Raw genomic sequence first — 16,462 nt, forward strand, 5'->3', positions numbered from 1 at the left:
ATATTAAATGCTTTCTAACTTGTTCTCAGTAGTACTTCAGGAATTTCTTTTATTATGTGACTTGATTTCATAAAAGCTTTCATTCAAGAATTTTATGGTTACTAAGATAGTATTCAATGTATCTTTATTTTGTTAAGCATTTCATCAGTTAAATTCGTGATCTTAGTAAAATATTAATGTGATTGCAGTTTATCAGACCCAATTAAAGATAAGAATATTTTTAATAATTTTACTTTAGTTTTCAGCAAATAGTAAATTGCCCATTCTGACTTGGATAGACATTTTAACAGTTTAAGCTATTGTATTTATTTTCCTTATTCAGTAGACTAAACACTCATTTCATCTTGCCTAGACATGTAACATACACTCTTATGACCTCATGACACATGATACTAACAGTAAATATCTCTGGTATCTAATACAACCTTTTATCATTAGTCCTATCTACAATTCTCAGGTGGGTTTTTTTGTTTTGTTTTGTTTTTTTTCTTCTTGTTTAGCTTTTGTTTTTGAAATAGGAGCTTCTGTATACTCAAGACTGGCTTTGAACTTGTGGTGTTCTGCATATACTCCCGCATCCAGCCATGTTTAAATACCTTCTATCACTACCAACCCTTATTTCCAGCTGATTTGTATAGATTGAGCATTTTTAATCTGAAAATCAAAATCTAAATTGCTCCAGAACCTGAAACATTTGGGTCCCAACATGGAGCTAACCATAGAAAATTTTGTATCTAACCATATCTAATAGATTACAATGAAAACTAGAAATACAAAATTACCTTTAGATTGTTTTTTAACTTATGTGAAACAAATGAATTTGATGTTTAGCTTTGAATTTCATCCTCAAGATAACTCATTTTATATATGCAGATACTACAAAGTGAGATAAAAATTGAGATATGAAACCTTCCTGGTTCCAAGCATTTTAAATAAGGAATACTCTATTTTGTTATTCAAATTTGATAAATGTCAAACATCTAGAGCAGTGGTTCTCAGTCTTCCTAATGTGACTTTTTCCACTTAAATATTGTCTTTGTGTGTATTTTCTGTTTTGGTTCACAAATCCGAATTTATTTGCTATCTTTTGAGAGAGACAGAGACTGTGTGTGTGTATACATGTGTACATTCATGCTTGTGGAAGGCAGAAGTTGATATTTGGTGTCTTCCAGGCTTACTCTCTGCTTTTTTGTGATAGGGTCTCTCACTGATCCTGGAGCTCACCAGTTGCTTAGACTGGCTAGCCAGTGAGCTTTAGGGATCTGCCTGTTTTGCCTTGTTAGTACTGGGATAATAGATGCTGACAATTGAGGCCAACTTTTATGTGACTGTTGATCAGATTCAAGTCTCTGTGCTTGTGCAACAGACACTTTACCAACTGGTCCAACTTTCCATCCTCCAGGTATAACTTCAGCTTAAATAGAGTTGCAGGGATGGTTAAAAAAGAAAATGAAAAAAAGAAATTCCTGTATGCTTTTCATCAGATTTTCTGGTTGTTAACATTTATTCCTTCTTGCTTGAGCATGAAGTGTGGGTGTGTTTGTTTGCTTGTTTAAGCATTTAGAGGTTAATCTGAAGGTACTAGAACCTTTGCTGTTAAGTATGTTGTCATGTATTCCCTATGCATAAACTTCTCTAGTAACAGCAGTGTTTCAGTGGGTTTTTTGTTTTGTTTTGTTTTTTGTTTTTCTATGCAGCAAATTGTTTAAAACTGATGAATTAGTTGTCCGAGGATTTAATATTGTTTTTTGTTCCTACAATGAATATGTCATTTTTCATGAAAGTTTGATCTGGGCTTATTCTTCAGGATGCATTTGTAATCACCAGACTCAAAAGGCCTATATTTTAGTGATTAAGTATTATTTATTCAGTTCTTTTTGTTACATTCTCAGGAGCATAGGGTAAGAATATACCAAATAGATATTCAGAATTTTTAACATGGTCCTTCATACCCACTGAACAATTAGTCCGCCTCCTTGGATTGAATGTTACTCCTTAAGTTTCATTCACATATGTAGTGATTTAACTGTTCAATTATTTGATTGTAAGTCCTTTTTTTCCCCCTTTCACTTCTCAAATCTGAATGTGTTCAAGAGTTGAAAGCATACCATAATTGGTATGATGTAGAATTTTCATTTTTTTAAAGAGTATATAAGAGAATAGTTTGTTTATAATTACTAGCATCTTAGATGCATCAAATAGAATACTTTGCCTTTAATTTTTGTTATTTGCTAATTACCTCTATTTGATGTCAGCCTTTTTAACACTTTCCCTAGTGTTGAATTAGCTTTTCCTCTCCTATTTGAGTTAGTCACATTCTTAGCCATCTTTCAGACTTCTTTTCAGAAGTGTTAGACTTTGATATGACATTGCTTTAATTGTTCAATCCATGTATATTTAAACTCCTAATAACAATGAAGAAATTGTTTTATTGAAGGTTTTAAGTTTGTAAAGGTTTTAGTCATATAAGTAGTTCTTTGTAGTTTTCAAGTGATAAATATAGGTTATGCAACTTCAGACAAGAACAGGTGCAATCAGTGTGGTATTTATTCTATAGACCCATACTTCTCTGGTTTTAATTCAGGCCCAGCTGCTTAATGTTCAACCTCTGCATGTCCATCTGGGAAAATAGGTATCATACTTAGCACTGCTGTGAGAAGAAGAGGAACATTTATTTAGAGCAGTATCTAGGATACATTAAATTTGTTGGAGAGGAAAACGAGAATTGTTATTTTGTCCAAAAATTTTTTTGAACAGATTAGAAAAGGATCACCATAGAGTGTCATTCACAAAGCTTGATCAGGAAAAGTAAATGAGTGGTTTTATTTTTGGTTTGTTTGAAGAAAAAAATTTAGGTGGAGAAAAACTTACAATTATGCAGAAGCATCAAACTGCTTAGAAAAAGTAAAGGGTGATAAAGAATTTGACCTAATTATTAGGTATTTTGAAATGTTAATATTACATTTATAAGAGCTTTTACTGAGCTGTAGAGCTAATTTGGAGCTAAACAAGGCCTATGTGCCATAGGATTATAAAATTACCTTTGGACTGTTTATAAGGTATATGTGAAACAAATGACTTTGGTGTTTAGCCTTGAATCTCATCCTCAAGTTTACTTATCTATGCAGATACAAAATTAGAAAAAAAAAATGAGATATGAACACTCTTGGTTCCAAGCATTTCAAATAAGGAATTCTCAAGATATTGGAACATGTCATCGTTCATATAGTTGTTAAGAAAGAGATTTGGGCTATATTGACTAGGTAAGAGAAATATGTAAACATTCAGTTATAAAGTTATCCAGGTTTAGAGACCACATGGGAAGTCAACAGCTAAAAATGGATTCTTCAATTCTTCAGAAAGACTAGAAAATAGATAAAGTTGGCAAAAATTGGGCAAATGCAGAGTCCATAAATATAGGTGAATATGATCAAAGCCAAGTACAAAATGTTCAATGAACTCATAAAAATATATTTAAGTTTTAAAGTAAAACTTAAAAATATGAAAAAGGATATGTAATCAGAGGTTCATGAAAATAATAGGGAGTACTGCCAGTAGTTTTGTGCATAATACTTTGAAAATTTAAACAAAACTATCTAAAAGATACGGTTTGATAATTTGCCTAAATAAGAAAGCTTTGATTTAACTGTGAGGTAACAGTTAAATTTTTCCCACTAAAGGAATACCTGGTCCAGATAATTTTATGGGACAGGTCATTCTGGTGTTTCACAAATTATATCAGAGAATAGAATGCAAAGGAATACATTCTTCAGCTTGGTATTTGTTCTTAATTTTATAACCAGATAGCAAAGATATAAGAAAGAAATGATACATATCTATTTTATTCATGAATGTATCCATAGTCTTTCCCCCGTCTGGTCCCACAGCTGCCTTAGCCCCAAATAAGCACAGAGAGATTTACATTTATAAACTGTTGGCTGATGGCTAGGGCTTCTTACTGGCTAGCTCTGTCTTAATTATTAATCCATTTCTATTGATCTAAGTATTTCCATGTGGTCTTATCTTACTGGAGAAGGGTCCGGACCTGTTACTCCTTCCTCTACTACATAGCATCTCTTTGAGGTCTCTCTCCACCTACCTTTCCCAGAATTTTCCTCGTCTCCTAGTCCTGCCTGTTTTCCTGCCTTTATTGGCCAAACAGTGTTTTATTCATCAACTAATAAGAGAAATGTACAGAAGGATATCCCCCATCACATGAATATTTATACAAAATTCTTAAAATAATAGGCCCACAGACCCTTTACTGTAAATTTGACTTTTGTTTTGAGACAGGGTCTTGTTAGCAAAGGTTAGTCCTAAACTCTTGATTCTCCAACTTCTCCCTACCAAGTATTGGCATTAAAGGCATGCCTCACCATGAATGGGTGACTTTCAGATGAGGGATTAGGAACCTGCTAGTGACTAAAAAAATTTAACAGTATATAAAAGTAAAATCTTAGTTAAATTTCAGTTTATATTGCATATACAGAAAATGGCTTAATAAAAAAAGAGAAAAAGTGCCATGATAGTGGTACATGGAGGGGGAAAATGCTTGATAAAATATGGAAAGATGAGAACCTGGCAAAGTACATGCTTTAGAATATAGTAAGCCTTAGGGTTAGAAACATATGCCTTTAGAACCTCAGTGATCTTTATTAAATAAACTGCCTTTTTTAAAATAAATACTATTGGACCTGAACACATTTAAGTCAGCACTGGGGGAAAAGTAGACACTGTGTCTTACCCCTAACCAAGAAGCTATTTGTAATTGATACCTACTGACTGGCAAATGGAAAATCAGTTTTCTATAATGGAGTGTCAGTGCTTACATCAGCTATACTTGAGGGCAGGCCCCAGGTTCAGGAGTAATTAGCTTACACAGAACAGATTTTTAAGCCCCCAATGGGGGAGAGGCACACAAAAATTGAGTAGGTAAGAAGGTCAGGGAAGGATGTGGGAGGAGATAAGAGAGGGGGAAACATGATCAGAATACATTGTATGAAAATGGTTTTAATTAAAAAAGTACTTTGTTATTGGGGTGAATCCAGAGGGTGGAAGCTGGAGTTTGCAGACTCTTTTGCTTCTTTACAATGAAATTTACAGAGAGACATGGATAGTTACAGGAAAGCATGTAGTTTATTCAGAGAAGATACAAAGGAGCTGGCAAGTGTGCCATGTTCCACCTGTGGGCTGGCACCTAGAGGACAGAAAGGGAAAAGGGCAAGGAGACCTGTTAATGGGTCATTAACATAGTATGTGCCCCTCCCATGTTTCTGTAATGTGGACATTTTAGAGCGTACTCCCGTATTTGAGTGAACATGAGGTAGACTGAGCTGTCAGTCTTCTGCTGCTCTGTCACCTGTTTTTTATGCTAATTTATGGAACCTCCCCACTATGGCAGTCATTGTTTTCTTTTCACTTGGTGTATAAATCATCCTTTTTAGGTATAAAGGTAATAAACAATATAAATTTTTTTTCAAATTTATATCCAATATGAATTGTAGGGAAAGTGTATTTTCAGCTTTTAATGTACATCAGCTAACTTCTTGACATCTGAAGAAATTGGGTCTTGAAGGATATATCTCTTCATGGGTGTCTTGTTTTTTTTTGTTTGTTTGTTTGTTTGTTTGTTTTGTTTTGTTTTGTTTGGCCTGGGGATTGAACTTACTGTAGGTCTTCATTTAACAAAACTTGTAAACTGTTTAATTTTTTTTTTTTCTCTAATTTTCAGCATCAGCTACTTAACCATTATTACTTTGGAGTTCTACTCTTAAAAGATACTGAGTCGCCTCTATATGGAAAATATGTTTAGAAAAATAAGAAAGTTTTTTGTTGTTTTTCCATCAACCCTTCAGCTAACATCATTTTAAGTCTCTTTGTCTTGAACTGAGTCAGAAGAATAGAAATTAACTACTGAATTTGTGTCTGAGCTTTTATCCCAAGAGCACTGAGTAATTTCTAAATGTCTACCATGGGAAAAAATATTTATAATTCATATTCCTGACCTCTAGCACAAGTAATAAATAACCAGAGGCAGATATTGGGGTTCAAGCTGAAGAAAAGCAAAGCAGCCAACCACTAAAGAGTTCTTATCTCTGCCAGGGCTGGGGCCATCCTGTCCTCAGTATGACTGCAGACTGAATACTCTGCATTCCTGACTCTACCCACCTTAAAGTCCTCTCTAGTGCTGGGATTAAAGGCTTGCACTACCACCGTCCAACCTCTGTGGATAACTGGGGTGGCTGTGGGGACTAAAGGTGTGTGCCACTACTGCTTGGCCTATATGGCTGACTAGTGTGGCTATCTTTATTTGTTAGATGGTAAACAAAATATCAGCACAGTGACCTTAACAGTTTATTGAGTGTTATCAGTTGAAAGTCCTTATTTGTGTCACAGTAAGTGTGTGTGTGTATGAATACACACACACACACACACACACTCATACACACATAAAAGGATCTGTTTAGTAATTTTAATTTATTTTGAAAGAGGATACTTATTTTATTCAATAAGGTTTTTACTGAATACTCTGACTGTTATTAGAAGCTAATACAGACACCACTTATTCCTTGCCTGTTTCTCAAGGAATTAAGTCTAGTAAAATTGATTTTAAATTATTTTCAACAAGGTATAGCAGAACTTTTGAATTCTCCTGTATCTTTGTGTTAACTGGAAAACATTGGCTTTAGTTATTATTTTTATTGCATTCTTACTGGTGGGCTAAGATGATTTTTGACTAGGTGTGCAGGGTTTATAATTTGTATAAAGTTAAGTTTGTTTTATCACCATACATGATGGCATGCATGTGCCTAGGTAGCCCAGCTATTTTTGAGGCAGAGACAGGAAGATCTCCTGAGCTTCGGAGTTTGAGAACATCTTGGACAACCTGAGTGACAAGCAGTCATAAAATTGATTTCAGTGCTGGTCACACAAATGTATGGTACTGCATAAGTTCAGATTATAATTTAGTTATTTCCACTTTTATTTTGCCATTTGTCATCATTTGACATTTCTTTTCAGATACAGATTAAAATATGCCTATTTTAAAAATATTTCTAATTCATATTTTATTATAAAGTAGTTGCTTATTTCTGCATCAGATTAATTATAATTGTTTAGACTATAATATCTGTCAAGGAGGCACTTTTTTGAGGTCGGGGGTCAAGACAGGGTTTCTCTATGGCTTTGGAGCCTGTCCTGGAACTAGCTCTGTAGACCAGGCTGGCCTTGAACTCACAGAGCTCCACCTGCCTCTTATCTCCTGAGTGCTGGGATTAAAGGCGTGCACCACCACCATCTGGCTGAGGAGGCACTTTTATAATGCAGGATACTATGCTCTAATGTTTAGGTGGACAGCTGTTAGTATTGGAAGATAGGTAAATTTATATAGCATTTCTGTTTTATGTTCTGCTAAGTATTATAAATGAGTTTATTCAATCCTGGAAAAACAGTAGATTTTTATGATTTTTTTTTCTATGATTTCTAGCTCTAATGTTTTCTTGATGGCTCAGCTGATAGATGAAGGGATCCTCAAGTAAACAGAAATTAATTTGTGACTTAAGAAAACAAAGCTGGATGTAGTGGCACATGCCTATGAGATCTCCACACGTCAGAGGCTGAAGCAGGCTGACCCCTAGCCAGCATTGTCTGCATAGCATGGCCTTGTTTTCAGGTTTCCAGTACTTAACACAGAATACATGGGTATGAAAAAGTGGTCTTGTGACTCTATTTAGTGTTATTCAACTATAAGGAATACTTTTCATACTTCCATATAAAATAATTGTTTTGAACTTTTGGAAATTCTTTTTAGTCTTTAAAAATCTGAAGAAAGATTTGAATGTTTCTATTTTAAAAGTGCATACATAAAATTTTACTGCAGTTTTAGTGTTTTCACTTATTTTCTAAAGACCTATGGACTCCAACTTAAGAGCTCTTTTTATAACATTTGAAAGGCCATGTAGGAATACATAAATTAATAATTATGGGCTAACAATTAAGAGAGAGCTAGCCAGTAAGAAGCCTGAGCCATGGACCAGTTTATAATTGGAAAAGAAAGAAAGAAAATTGCCCTGTAAATTTAGAATGTCTTTTAATATTTCAGTTGCCCATGGTATTAAAGAGATTTTTAACTTAAAAAAAAAAAATGTGAGAGGGAAGGAAAGGAAAAAAACTCAAATTTTTATTTCTTTATCCAGACCCCTTCTCCCCCATTCTTCACTAGTACATTGGCTGGCAAACATTGGAGTTAATTCAAGTGCTAAAAGGATTTTTGATAGGTAAAATGAAAATCAAAGGGAATGCCAGTGGTTTTAGGAATGAAATTCTAGGTATACTATGAAATTTAATTGCTATTGAATTTAGGAGATATTTGAAAACACTGATAAAAATCCATTCACTTATAGAACTGGATGTTGTTGCAGTAACTCGACTAGGTCACTCTTGGTTTATATTTTATTATTTGTTGTTAATGGCATTAATAAAACAGTCCACCAGATGGATTAGAGATGTTGAAACCCCTTTTTAGGAAGATACTATCTTGTAGAAGAAAGTTTTCTAAATTAAGTCCAGAAGGTGTTTTTCTAACTTGTGTCTGTAAGAACCCTGACTATAGTTATTTCTTCTTTCATTTCACTTGTGGTTAGCTTAAAAAGTAATCAGTTCTATTAGAAGGGACATATCCTTGTTTTCCAATGCCTAGTTGGACTCCAAGCCAGTGCCCAGAACTTTATAGACTTTTAAATGGAGTTAAATAAACTTTCATAGAGTCTGTACTCCACAAAAGACTTCTTATACTGGCATGTTACTAGACATTTCCCTTCCCATGTTTTTAATATTATGGCTAAATACTTCCCCTTCCACTTTAAAATACTGTAAGCATTTTAAAGGCAGTTAAGATATCATTTGTCTTTGTATGCACTACACTAGCATTCCTCATCTTGACTTATGCAGGGCCTTTATTCCCTTCTTTCAAGTGATCTTCCTGCCTTTGCCCTCTGGGTGCTGGGATTACCATGGTGCCTGGGTTGGGGAGTTTTGGAGTTTTTTTGTTTGTTTGTGTTTTTGTTTTTAAGTTAAAATTCTCAAGACTTCTCAGGAATGTTATCTGTAGTCATTTACCAGACTTAATATCATTGTCCCTATTTTCACCAACCAAAACCAGTGGTTCTCAGTGTAACTAACTGCCTTTTAGGGTCTATGTAACAGTGTCTGGCTGTCAGCACTGGGTTTGAGTGTTGCTCCTATCATATAATAAATACATGTCAAGGATGCTATTAATATTCTAAAAATCATAGGCCATTTCTCACAAACAGTTATGGATTATGTACCCCAAATGTGTCCAGTGCTGAAGTTTGAGAACTATTAGTACAGCTAAAAGTAGTCTTTAAGGAGATCCCCGTGAGGTTCTAAGAAGGCAGGTTTATATGGCATGCTTGTACCTGTTTGGTGAGAAAGACAGGTTTTTCCTCATAGGTCATAGCTCTTGCTTCTCTGTCCTCATCATGATTGAGCAAGAATGTGTTTTTAGAGAGTGCAGCTATGGATCAGAGCTACATACTATTGCTGTTCATCATACTCAGCTGCTCTTTATTGTGCTATCAAATGTGTTGCTTCTACTCCATTGTTGCAATCTTGGCTGAGTTTTTATTCTTACTTGGATTATTGGCATGTTTTTTTATTAAATATTTTATTCTGTGACAATTGTAGATTTTTATGTTATTGTAAGGCATGATACAGGGATCCCAGGTCTAACATCTTGTCAGATGATAGTATGATATCATAGTCATTGCATTGGTATTAGTTAGCTGTCTGCTTTTTTAATTCCCCAATTTTTGAATTGTTTATTTGTATATTTAGTTCTGAAATTTTTCACATGCATGGGTTTGTATATCTACCACTACAGTAAAGATTCAAAAACAGTTTCACCACCAGCCAGTCCCTTCTCCTGTTCTTTTTTATAACCATGCTCTCCTCCTTCTCACCCTTTCCGCATTCTTAACTGCCTACAGATGCTAATTTGGTTTCTGTCTGTATCATTTTGTCACTTCAAGACTATTACATGAGGCTGGGTAGTGGTGGCGCAAGTCTCTAATCCCAGCACTCAGGAGGCAGAGGCAGGTGGATCTCAGCTCAAGTCCACCCTGGTCTGCACAGTGAGTTTAAGGACAACCAGGACTACACAGAGAAACCGTGTCTGGAAAAATGAAAATAATAATAATAATAATAATAATAATAATAATAATAATAATAATCAGATAAAACAGGTAACTTTTTAGGGCCTACTTTTCATTTAGCCTAATTCCCTTCAGATTTATTCAAATTGCTGCATTTTCCTCTTTTATTGCTGAATAATATTCCACAGAATGAGTATATCCAGTTTTTAAATTGTTGAAGGGCATTGTGTTGTGTTTTAGTTATTTTTTTTTTTTTTTAAATAAGTGATGAGTCTTTGTGTTTTTAAAATAGGATTGTAATTGCTAGGTCATATGGTAACTTTATATTTAGTCTTGTAAGGAAACTGTGTTAATATCTTCATGAGTGGGTGTACCATTTTAGATTCCCACTAGCAGTGGATGGTCTATCCAGTTTCTCCACATCATAACCAGTATTTATGGTGTAATTATTCTTTAATTGAGCTTCTCTGTTACATTCAACATTAGTTCAGACTGCTCTCATTACTTTCTAAGAGGTTGTGCTAAAATGGAAATGCCTGATCTGTCTTCCTACAACATATTAGTAGTATCTGTGCAGAGTTCAAACTCCTCGGGTCCCCAAATCTATTTGCAGTCTGACTCTTGTCTGCTTTTCTACCCTTGTCATTCATTCTTATACAGTTTAAGTTCTAAGAATATCAAAGTAGGTACAACATGTAATAATTGTGTCAGTGCTATTGTGAAGATTAAGATTGTGCACATCATTTTAACAAATGTCTAATATGTGATAAGCAGTAAATGGCAGTTTTCAATTTCTCAGTCCTTAACTTTAATGTAACAGGCAGTCACATATTTAGGGGCAAAATGACTTAGAGACTAGATCCTTCAATTTCTGACCTTCTTCTGACTTATTCTGTATATAGAATTTTGCCTTCTGGGTTCTGGATTTAAGCCTTAATACCAGTCATTTCCACGTTTATTAAACTACTTTGTATGTGCTGTTAAATAACTGGTAGTGAAGTGTGGGGTTTTCCTTCTTTTTCTTCATGATTAGATGTTTCTTGAGGGCATTAAATTCCTCATTTTTTACTGTCCTTCACTGTATTCTGGAATGTTACACAGAAAAGGTCTTCAGTTTTTATATTCTGTTATGTTCAAATGAATTCATTTAGGGTTGGCCTATATCTTTACAAGTAATAATTTTTTGGTATGTTTCACATATATTCCTTAAAATTAGGAACAGCTAGTTAGTAACAAAAGAATCTGTAATTAGGTAAAGAAAATGGTTGGTGGGGAATGGTGCTGGAGAGATGACTAGGCAGTTAAAAGTACTTGCTGCTATTGGAGAGGATTGGGGTTTTGTTCGCAGCATGGCAGGTAACAACTGACTATAGCTAATTCCAGGGATCTACATCTTCTTCTGGTCTCTACATACAACACACAGACACAACACATGGACATACATGAAGGGGAAACACATATAAAAGAAAAATAAATTTTAAAGTTTCAATTAGCTAGTAAATAAACTGACAATATTTTATGCATTTACTAGCAAAAACTTTAGTTTTAGAAAGCATTTGGATTTTTTTATTTTTACTATTAGTGTTTAACCTAATACCCGTTATGTGTTATTGTTCAATGCATGTACAGAGAGAGAGAGAGAGAGAGAGAGAGAGAGAGAGAGGTTACTAGATTCTAAATAATGTTCTGAAAATGGTACTAACATGCTTCTAATTTGTTGAATAGGAAGAGCTGAGGGGAAGGGAATCAGGATTGACTCTGGGGTTTGTGGTTTGAATAACTGGATGGTTTTACTTGGAAGACACTTATTTTTCTATCTTTTATGTTGTGTTTAAAGTATCTCTTAACATTCCAAGTGGACACAGTCAATCTCCAATTAGATTTATGAATTCTGGTACTAAGGGAAGCATTTAAAACTGAGATTATTCACTGAAGGGTGTGAAACAGCTAGAGGAGAGAAGAGTTCAGAGTGACTTATGTGGGAGCATAGTTGTAAGCACTGGAGCAGAAAAGGAGAACAAGGAGTAGGGACCTATATGGAATCAAAAGAGCACATACTTAGGGCAGAAGTGTAAGGAAAAATGGGGATGAGAGCTGAAAATTCATCTGTGCCAAAGGCTGAACAGAATAAGTCTGGGCAGTTGTCAGTTTACCATCTCTTGACATTTGTCATCCAGTGAAATTCCAGCAGTTACTAATAAAGAAAAGATTGGAGGTGAACCCATTGTTCTTGCTTGTTTTATCTCCTTTGACCAAAAATTAAATTTTTATGCATGAAGCTTTTTATTACTTTTAAAGATGTCACTTGAGCAGGACATATCTGGTTATATCTAAGATTTTTATTTTTAAATTTCATTTGTAAAATGTGTTGGCAATCCATACCCCCCCCCCAAACAAAATCAAACAAATAAAAAAACAAACCAACAGCCAGTAAGATAGTTTAGTTTAGCAGGTAATGGTGCTTGCTGCCAACCCTAGATGACTTTAGTTTTATATTTGGAACTTGTATGGTGGAGAAAACCAATTCCTGCAAATTGTCTTTTGATTCCCACACATGTACTTTAGCAGGAATGCACCCACTCAGCACATATATGTGGGTGCTCATACACAGTTGCAAAACTACAGGTGACTGTTAATAAAGGTCATAATTTTCTTCAAGTTAGACTCTTAAACATTTTTATTGTGTGGGTTTGGGCTTATGAATGGAGGTCAGATGATTGGGGTCTCAAGGATAAACTTGGGTTGTTAGAGCTAGCATTACAGGCTTGTACCACCATGATCAGCTAGTTCTGTACTTTAGTTTAGGGATTGGTACTCAGGCCCTCATGCTTCTGTGGCAGGCACTTTACCCATTGAGCTGCCTCCCCAACTCTATGAGACAGTATTTTACTGTTTTTGATGTGCATTTCTCTGATAAGTAGCGGTACTAACACTTTTTCTTAATATTCATTGGCCTTTATATAGCTTCTTTTGATAAATATTTGTTCAGATCCTTTGCCCATTTTAGTTGGTTTGCCTTTGTTTATTAGTTTGAGTTCCTTGTACATACTGTCTATTAACCCTCTATGAGATGAATAGTTGGCAAATACATTCTCCCATTGTATAGGTTGTCTCTTCTCTGTATTCATTGCTTCCTTTTATGAGTAAAGGCCTTAACATTTCGTATAATCCTATATGTCAGCTTTCACTTTTTGTCCTGTGCTTCTGTGGTCCTTTCTGGGAAAACCATTACTTTACACTGATGTCTTAAAGTGTTTCCCATATATTTCCTTACACTGATTATGGTTTCTGAACTTACTACATTTATGTCTTTACTTTCCTTGAATTGTTTTGTATATAAGTCAAGAGATAGGGGTTAAATTTCAGTCTTCTGAAGAAATCAGAAGAGCTTGTTCTTTCTCCAGTGTGTGTGTGTTACACTTCGATTGAAAATTAGCAGTTGGCTATAGGAATGTGTGTTTATTTCTGGGATCTCTGTTCTTTTCCATTGATCTGTTTGTTTTATGCCATGACCTTATAAATATTATGGTGTATACATGTGGTTCTGTAGTGTCTCCTGTAATCGGCTATTATTTTATGCTTCCAGCTTTGTTCTTTTGGGTCAAGATCCCTTTGACTATTTGAAATCTTTTGTGTTTCTATAGGAATTTTAGGATATTTTTGTAGTTCTGTTAGGGTCATTGATATTTTGATAGAGGCTGTATTGAATATGTTGATCCCTTTGTGTAGTGTGACATTTTAATATTTTTTTCAACCTAGAAACCTATAAACATTTTTGCTTCTTTTTGTACCTTCAGTTTCTTTTTATTCTGTGCTTAGTTTTCATTTTAGATGTTTTTTTTTTTTATTTTCTTGGTTACATTTAATCTTAGGAATTTTTTTCATTATAGGTAGTGGAATTGTTTACATGATTTGTCCTCAGAAAATTTATCAGTATATAAAGAACCCATTGATTTTGTATGCTAATGCTTTATTCTGTTCATCAGTTATAAGTCTTTTGTTGGCATCTTAGGTTTTCTGTGTTTCATATCGTCCGCAAACAAGGATGGTTTTCCTTTTATTCCTATTTTGTGTGTTTTTTATTTATTCCTCTTGCCTGCTTGACTCCACATAGTTTCTATTTGTGTATTGAATAAGGAATAGTGAACACCTGTATTTTCTTTCTGATCATAGAGGAAATCTCTGTTCAGTGTGATGATAGGTGTGTGTTTGTTGACTCTAGCCTTTATTACATTGAGATATGATCCTTTTACACTTTTATTTGTTCAGTTCCCCATCATTTTAAGCCTTTGGATTCTCTTTATTAAATGGTTAGTTAGGTTTATTTTGTGCTTAGTCTGCATGACTTAAATAGCTGTTCAAACTCTCTATATTAATTTTTATATTTTAGTTTGCTTTTTTCTTTTCTATTTTTTATGTATCTTTAGCAAAAACAAAACAAACACAAAGCCCCACAAAAAAAGCAAACTAGCCACATACAAGCTTCTAATTTTTATATTTAAGTTATCTTTGATTATGCCCTATTTCAGTTTAACTCAGCCACCAATACATTGTAATACTCTACTATATGTATGTGTATATTCTTATATATGGTGTACCTAATGTAGACTTATGTATGCTTATACCACATATATGAGGGTTATTTCCTTTTAAAATGTTTTATAGCAGTTTAATTTTTTGTGTTTATGCATATGGTTATGCACATGGCATGAACACATAGAAATCAGAGGACACCCTGCGGAAGTTAGTTTTCTCCTTCCACCATGTGGATCTCAGAGAGTGAACTCAGACCAGCTTGGGTGGCAAGAACCATTACTTGTTGAGCCATTTCTTATATCTTACCATATTCCTCCTGTTAGGGTAGATTGAGGCTTTTTTTTTTTTTTTTTTTTTTTTTTGATAGTCTTTAACAATTGTTTTTTGTTTGTTTACCTGAAGACTTAGAAGTTATATTTTATTTGTCTTTAATGTTTTGTGTGTGTGTGTGTGTGTGTGTGTGTGTGTGAATGTAAGTGCTATAACACATGTGTGTGGATGTCAGAGGAAACTCTGTAGAGTCAGTTCTTGCCAACCTTGTTGAAGCATATCTCTTGTTTGTGCTACTCTGCATCCTCCAGACTGGCTGGCTATGAGCTTCCTGTGTCTATCACCTACCTCAACAATGTAAGTGCTGGAATTACAGGTGTGTTTCCTGGCATCCAGCTCTCTGCCTGGGCTCCAGGGAGCAAGCTCCAGTCACAAGGCTTGTGGACTTGGACCCTGTATCCTATTTATAACATAAATTTGATTGCTTTTTTAAATTAAAATGTTTAACTGTACATGGTGTTCATTCTTAGGTTTTAATATAGAAAATCTACTATGGTAAGTTCTTTTATTGATATTTCATTTTTTAAAAAATATTATTTATTTGGTTTTTCGAAACAGGGTTGGTTTCTCTGTGGCTTTGGAGCCTGTCATGGAACTAACTCTGTAGACCAGGCTGGTCTCAAACCTGCCTCTGCCTTCTGAGTGCTGGGATTAAAGGCCTGCACCACTACCACCCGGCCATGTTTATAATTTTTAAGAAGATTAGTTTTATTAGGTCAAGTTTTCACTTTTTAGGCCAAGCTGTCCTTGAACTTGGAGCATTCTCCTCACACTAGTTGCCAAATGCTGGAGTTCTACCAAGCATGAGCCACCATGCTAAGGTGACTATAGAATTCTTTTATACTCACTTTTCCTGTGCACACTCTTGTGAGAGAATGTTCTTAGAGTTGCTTTGAGAACTCTGAAGCTAGGCCATATGTTCCTCCTCATCTCCACTATTGATTTTTATTCTATCTGGATACCTTTACTATTCTTTGACATTTATTGAGTTCAGCATAAGACTATCTCAATTCCTCATGTGGATTTTTTGTATACAAATCAAGTTCAGTAGTTTAGAAGAAATCTTAATTTTTTGTTTATTTTTGAGCATTTGTGCTAGTTTCTTTTGCATGCAGTGTTTCTGATCTTTAGGTTGTATATTGACAATAGGTGAAAATCCCTTCACTTAAGTAGAGCATGTATATTGTGGCAGGATAAGTCTTCTCCCATATCCTCAGCCATCCCCATAAGAGGAAAAAATAAGGTATGACTAAGTTACATAGTATTTAGAGAAGAGTAAGTTATATAGTTGTGGGGATTTGTAGTAGAAAGGGGCCGGGGAAGACTGCAGTAGGATTTTGATATTTAATGGCTTTTACTGTGGGCTTCCTTGAGGATACAAAGAGAACAGCCAGTGCACAAGTACTAATGCAGCAGCATTGTTG

At 34.7% G+C, this 16,462-nt stretch overlaps 1 protein-coding gene across 4 annotated transcripts in view; it reads left to right on the top strand.

The window, feature by feature from the left end:
- Arhgap5 (Rho GTPase activating protein 5) overlaps positions 1–16,462 on the top strand; it is a 72,702-nt gene that overhangs the window by 18,063 nt on the left and 38,177 nt on the right. The gene's annotated exons all lie outside the window — the stretch shown is intronic.

Source organism: Phodopus roborovskii, unplaced genomic scaffold (assembly GCF_943737965.1).
Source record: "Phodopus roborovskii unplaced genomic scaffold, PHOROB, whole genome shotgun sequence".
Lineage (NCBI taxonomy): Eukaryota > Metazoa > Chordata > Mammalia > Rodentia > Cricetidae > Phodopus > Phodopus roborovskii.